The sequence below is a fragment of the Corylus avellana genome, chromosome ca4 (assembly GCF_901000735.1).
Source record: "Corylus avellana chromosome ca4, CavTom2PMs-1.0".
Classification (NCBI taxonomy): domain Eukaryota; kingdom Viridiplantae; phylum Streptophyta; class Magnoliopsida; order Fagales; family Betulaceae; genus Corylus; species Corylus avellana.
In genome coordinates, this window is record NC_081544.1 from 1,924,699 (window position 1) to 1,931,263 (window position 6,565).

Consider the following 6,565-nt stretch of genomic DNA (forward strand, 5'->3'; position numbering starts at 1 on the left):
CTCTAGATTAACAAGTTAATTTTTCTCAAAGCCAAAAACAAATTAAAGATTTGAAACAAAATAAATATAAAACAACTCTTATTGGAGTATTTCATTTCTTATTGAAAATTGACGAAAATTACACAAAGGTGGCAGCCTAAGCCCCTATCTAATAGGAAAAATAAGTCCAAACCGTACTAAAAAAGTCAAATAAATTGATATTCTCGTGATCTTGTCTAACAATAATACTAGCTGTTTGGACAAAAATAGTTCTTGTCTGGACTCGTTTTCGAACGAACTTTTTGGATATTGATTTTTTCTTTTTCTTTCTTGACAGTCCGATTGGACTCAGTAAACTTTGAAATTGGGAAATTTGTATAAAATATGACTTTGTAACCTTAAACTTTTAACTTTACATCCTTAAACTTTACGACCTTAAACTATAAAATATAACCAACTTTACAACACCACCATGTTTGTCTCCATTCGATATTGGAATCTCAATATATGCTATTTTTGTTAAGACCACTAATTGAAAACTGATCGTCAAACAGTTTACATAATAACTTTTTGGTTAATAGAATAATGGTGGTATACAAAGAAAACCAAGATTATGATAGATTTTATGTCATTTTACTCTTGATATGTCAATTGCACACAACATTACGATCGATTTGTTATTGGTGCTGACGGAGAGTTCCGTCAAATTTTGGATAAAATTTAGATGAAGGTACCATCTCGGTCTTTAAGCAAATCAGAGGTACCTCATATGATAAAAAAGTAATTCCTATGGGACAAAAAATAAAGAGGTTAAACCACATAAAGGAATATGGTATTTAACCCATTTATTTATATGTACTTTTCACATAAATTTATTAACATATGTGTAATATTAAATTTATAAAATTTAAATTATATCATAAAATTGTTTCTCTCGACTTGAAAATGAGAAGATTCCTGTGCTAATTGTTTGTGCGAATTTGGTCTTTTATAGAGTAATAAATATTTGCCAAAAACCAAAAAATGAAAAAGAAAAAAAAGTCACCATTCATGCCTCAATTAATTTATTCATTACATATATAGTTTAAAAAATAAATTTATATGAGTTGAGTCAAATTTATACTAGTTCATCTCGTTTAATAATATAGTCAAATTTCGTGTTCACGATCATTTCATTTATTAAGTAATTGAAGACCGAATTAAGTATATCCGAACCGAGCTCAAGCTTGTTCGCAGTGGCAAAAATAGAGGTAGTGTCTAGCGTTATTTAGTGTTTTATGCTTAATATATGCGTACTGTATAATGTTGGCTATACTCGTCAGCTACTCGCGCATTCTCGATGACAAAATCATCCCTATAATATGGGGAAGCTAGTATTTGACAAATCTCCTACTAGGGTAGACCGCATCCACACTGAGCCAAGATGATAGGAAGCCTAAGAGTAGGGGTTGACAATTGTAAAATGGATAAACTTAAAGTAGCCTTCTGCTGAGTCAGGAGCCCGAAATCTATTTGACATGTAATCCGGACTCAACCCAGGCGACTACCTTGTTAAACAAAGACTCGATCACTATCCTCTGGAACTTAAGATAAGAGGAAAGCAATCAGCTGCATAAGATAATTCATAAGATCTTACCTTCATGCAACCCTTCAACCAGCGCAGAGGTGCAGGTTGATCAAAAGTTCCATCTTTTGGGATTTTTCTTTGGTTGAATTTTGACGTGGAATCACATGTCGGATAGGATTGTCTGAAAAGAATTGGAACAAGATCTTATCTAATCCATTTTGGACTGAAGAGTATCCAGTTAATGACCATGATCTGTCTAAAGGAATTCTGAGACCATAAATAAGACATATGTTTAATTAATTAAAAAATAAAAAAATATAATATATTTTTTAAAAATAATTAAAAATTAAAAATTTATAAAAAAAATAAAATTTAAGGGCGGCTGGCCACCCCCAATAAAACAAATGTGCGGTCATTAAGGTTACTCTCCGGTCCTATTTGGATCCAAAAGAATTATGGGTAGTAAAGTCAAGGCACGATTTGTTGGGTGACAGTGAGGGGACCAGTCGAATACGGATCCAAAAGAATTGGGGGTAGTAAAGTCAAGGCAAGATTTGCTGACTAGGTGACTGAGAGTCTGAGGGGACCAAAGAGACCAAACAGCTAGCCACCGTGAGTAAAATATTGCAACGTGTCACATTGTCATAAGCTAGTTCTGTGAAGTCCTACAGTTTCTTTCTACAACTATAGTTTATCCTCAAATTTCTTTCTACAACCATAGTAAATATCTATTGTCCATGAAAGGATAGGCTGCGTGTGAAAAAAAACGTTGATCTCCATTGTCCAAACTAACAAGAGAAGAATTGTAAGCCGGCGTCGGTTAAAACACAAACCAACCACGTGAAAGACTTGTAGAAAAAAGAAAGTTGATCCCACAATCTGACCTGAGAAAATCAAGTCACCTACCGAGTTATTTCAACGGCCACCATATTTTCCTCCCTACATATTACAAGCTATTCCTCCTACTATGAAAAATGCATGGATTCACAATGCAATGAGTGATCTGGAAATTAAGACTATGAAAATCCTGCAACAACCCTTCATCAATTTTTCTTGCTGTCAATCGTCAGAGAAATAGAAAAATGCAACACCCATCACTTAAAGGTTGAAAAGATAAGCCATTTTGTAAGAATTCCAAGTCACAAGAAAAGAGCTCTTATGAAATACTCCCTTTTTAAACAGAGTCGGAGGAAGTCTTATAATTCAGTCTATTAAACCAACATGTATAAAAATGAATGTGACAATTACATGTTTTAAGAACTTAGGGTTTATTAACAAGCAGAATTTGATTTCCTTCCAAACGAAATTGGGTTTTTTTTCTTTACTATTAGATAAGGAAAGAATTATAATTAATTAGTGGCTCCAAAGAAAAGTATATTACTTTTAAATTTACAATAAATATGATAATTTATCTAAAATTTTATATTGAAATTGTTGAATATATATAATTTCAGTTCTTCTATGAAACTCACTAATTATCTTAACAGGCAAGTGAGTTATCGAAACTTGTAAAGAAAAATCTTATATTTATTGTCCGAATTCTTAACAATCCCGGCAACAAAATTGACAAGATGCGAATTTCATAGACCTTAATCTATCATATATGATCATATTCTATGGTCAAAGAAAGGAGATTCCCGATGAAAATTTTCTTTGAAGGGAAATTGCTTTGCGTGTACGTAGTAGCCGGGACAGAGTGGTGAAGTTTCCTGCAAAAAATGGAATCAAAATTAATAGTTTGAAAATTTGACCATAGAAAATGTATCAGAGATATATGAATGGAGTTTGTTGGAGGCTTCTATAGCGACGGGGACTTAATTTGGTGTTGTGCATGAAATTGCACGTCAAGAGGGTTTTCTAATTGAGATAAATGTAAAATTGGTCCTCATGGTTGGCCTAATTTACAAATCACTTCATGTGGTTTAAAAAATAATTTATAGGTCCCTAGTTAGGCCAAAATAACAATTTACTCCCTAAACTCATTTTCCGTTAAATGACTTAACAGAAACCGTTTTATTACCACCTCACACCCAATAAAAATAAGACACGTGTTCTTTTTTATTTATGCTTTGAAAAAATGACAAATAAGCTTTTCAACGTCATTGTCAGACTCCAGCACACACTCCACGTTAAATTAAATAAACCTAGTCTCTCTATATCCCCCTGTGCCGTCGTCATCTTCATCTTCCCCACCAATTATTGCGTCCATCCCCACCGATTCTTGCCGTCGTCTTCATCTTCACCGATTCTTTCCTAAGACACTCTTTTGTGGTATCAACCATTCATACTTTGTGCCTATCACCAAAATGTTATTTTGGCCTACCCTAAGGGCCTATAAAATATTTTTTAAACCACAGAAATTAATTTGTAAATTAGGCCAATCACATGGACCAATTTTTCATTTATCCCTTTCTAATTTCCACGAAGAATCTGTTAATTTCCTTCTTAGAATGATAGGGGTGACCGAACAAAGTTAAAAATTTAAGGTTATGTTTGTGAAGGAATTTATTTTATGTACTTCGTTTTTTTTTTTTTTTTTTTTCAAGTAAAAACTAATACAAACAATTCAAAACACAGGAAATACTCCTCAAAAACATTAAAAAAAACTGTTTTCACCGGCCCTCATGTCATATTAGAACATTATTTTAACCAAAAAAAAAAAAAAACAATAGAGAATAACTTGATTCAAACCATTATTTAAACATGGTGTTTTGCCTTCTTGAATAGAAAGTAAACATCTAAACTTGAAACACCAAATAATAATATAACCCTTCATACCAAATAATTTTTTTTCTCTTAACAAAATATCAATTGGCAAAACCATTGGAGCCACCGTCTTTATTGATTTTGAAGACTCCAGTATCAGGGGCTCGAAGGTGGGTGGAAGGTTCGGTGGTAGGTGGTGGGTGTTGTGTTAGAATGAATGGAAAAGTCCATAGGATTGATTTGAATTAAAGATACAGTATTTTCATCTCTATTGTATTTGGTGTTTTTACATGATGTGTCAAATTTCTAAATTTCACCCTACGTTTTGATAGAAGAGACTCTCAAAACAATGAGTAATTTTAGAAGTCCCTATTGTGTCACTCTTATGTCCCTCAAAAAATGAGGTGGGTTTTAAAATTACCGTTTGATCAAAATCCAATAATGATCAATCACAAGTCTAATGACAATTTTAAGAGCCACATCATTCTTGGAGAGACTCAAAAGTGACACAAGATGGACTTGTAGCATTACTCACGTGGAACTAGAATTTTCAATGTTTATATGGCTAAGTTGTGTTGCGTGGGCCCTAAGCTCCAACCTATTAATAAATTGGTTAATGACTTTATTTTTTTGGTCTTTTGTTTCCTATTCTAACAAATTATTCAAAATATAAAATATTTCTAAAAACAATTAAAACTGTTTTCTTTACATAGAGAAATGATAGAGGTACAACTTTTTGGCACAACTTTGGCCAAACTTTTCTCTTATGTGGTCACTTTAAAAAAAAAAAACAAGAATAAAAATAAAATAAAATAAATTTTGAACTAATAACATCCTACATGGCCCTTTTTTTATTTGGTATTTTTTTTAAAAAAAAAATGGTCTTTTTCTTCATAATAATGACCATTTTTTTAAATAAATAAATAAACGTTTTTCTGAAGAAAAATATAATTTTTAAAAAAAATATACCAAATAAAAAATGATCACATATGATGTTATTACTTCAGAATTTTTTTATTTTTTTTTTAAATGACCAAATAAGAGAAAAGTTTGGCCAAAATTATGCCAAAAATTTGTGTTTCTATCATTCCTCATTTACATTTACATTACATTAAACATTTTTTAAAACTAAAATAAAATAAAAAATAAAATAATTCCATCCATCCAATCAAACAGAAATCTTTTTCATCTCACTTAAAATGAAAATAAATTTACCATATAAATAATACCCCATCATATAATTTTTTTGAATAACTTATCAATATATATATTTATCATATTACATTATCTGTATTGTGATCATAAATAACTCAATCCCACATTCCCACCCAACCCATCTGATTGTTAAGTGACTCTAATATATATGTGAAATGCTTGGCTTTATTAAAAAGTTCATCTTTTGGTCATTTTAATCTTAAGTAGTATGGTCTATTTTTCAGAAATCTACAAATTTATTGTTTAAAATCTATTAATTTTAAAATGAACCATGCCACCTAGAATTAAAATGGCAAAAAAATAGACTTTTTAATGAAGTCAAGCATTTCTCAATATATAAATTGGTCAAATTTCCACATGGCATCACACGTCGGATAGGATTGTCTGAAAAAAATTGGGCGTAGTCGAGGCACGATTTGCTGACTTAACTTGTTGACTGAGGGGACCATAGAGACCAAACAAGCGAGCTGCCCGTGAAATGCTTCAATGCATTCTGTGGACCACCTAGCTGCCCCGCAAGTCAACATCTTTTTTTTGCAACGTGTCATATTGTCATAAGCCAGTTCCGTGATGTCCTACTCAAGATGCGTACTCGGTTCCGCATTTTATTTATTAATTTATCATATCTGATTACATGTGTAATATTAAATTTATTTAGGGTTAAATATCATATTCCCCTTTTGTTTAACTTTTTTAACTTCCTTCTTAGAATGATAGACCAAAGTTAAAATTTAAGGTTAAGTTTGTCGAGGAATTTATTTGATGTATTTTGTTTTTGTTTTTTTTTTTTTCAAGTGTAAAACTAATATAAACAATTCAAAACACAAAAAAAATACTCCTCAAAAACATTAAAAAAATAAGGGAAATTATATATAAAATCCTTAGGTAAACGCCCTTTTTTAAAAAACTCTCTGGGTATTTTTTTTTGGAAATTTAGTCCCTGGGTAACTCGAAATTACAAGAAAACTCTCTACCGTCAATTTTTGTTAACTTCCGTTAGTCTACTCAAAACTCACCGTTTTATCTGATTAAAATATTATTTTTTTTATTAATTTAATTTAAAAAATTCAATCTAAAAAAAAAAAAAAAAAAATTTGA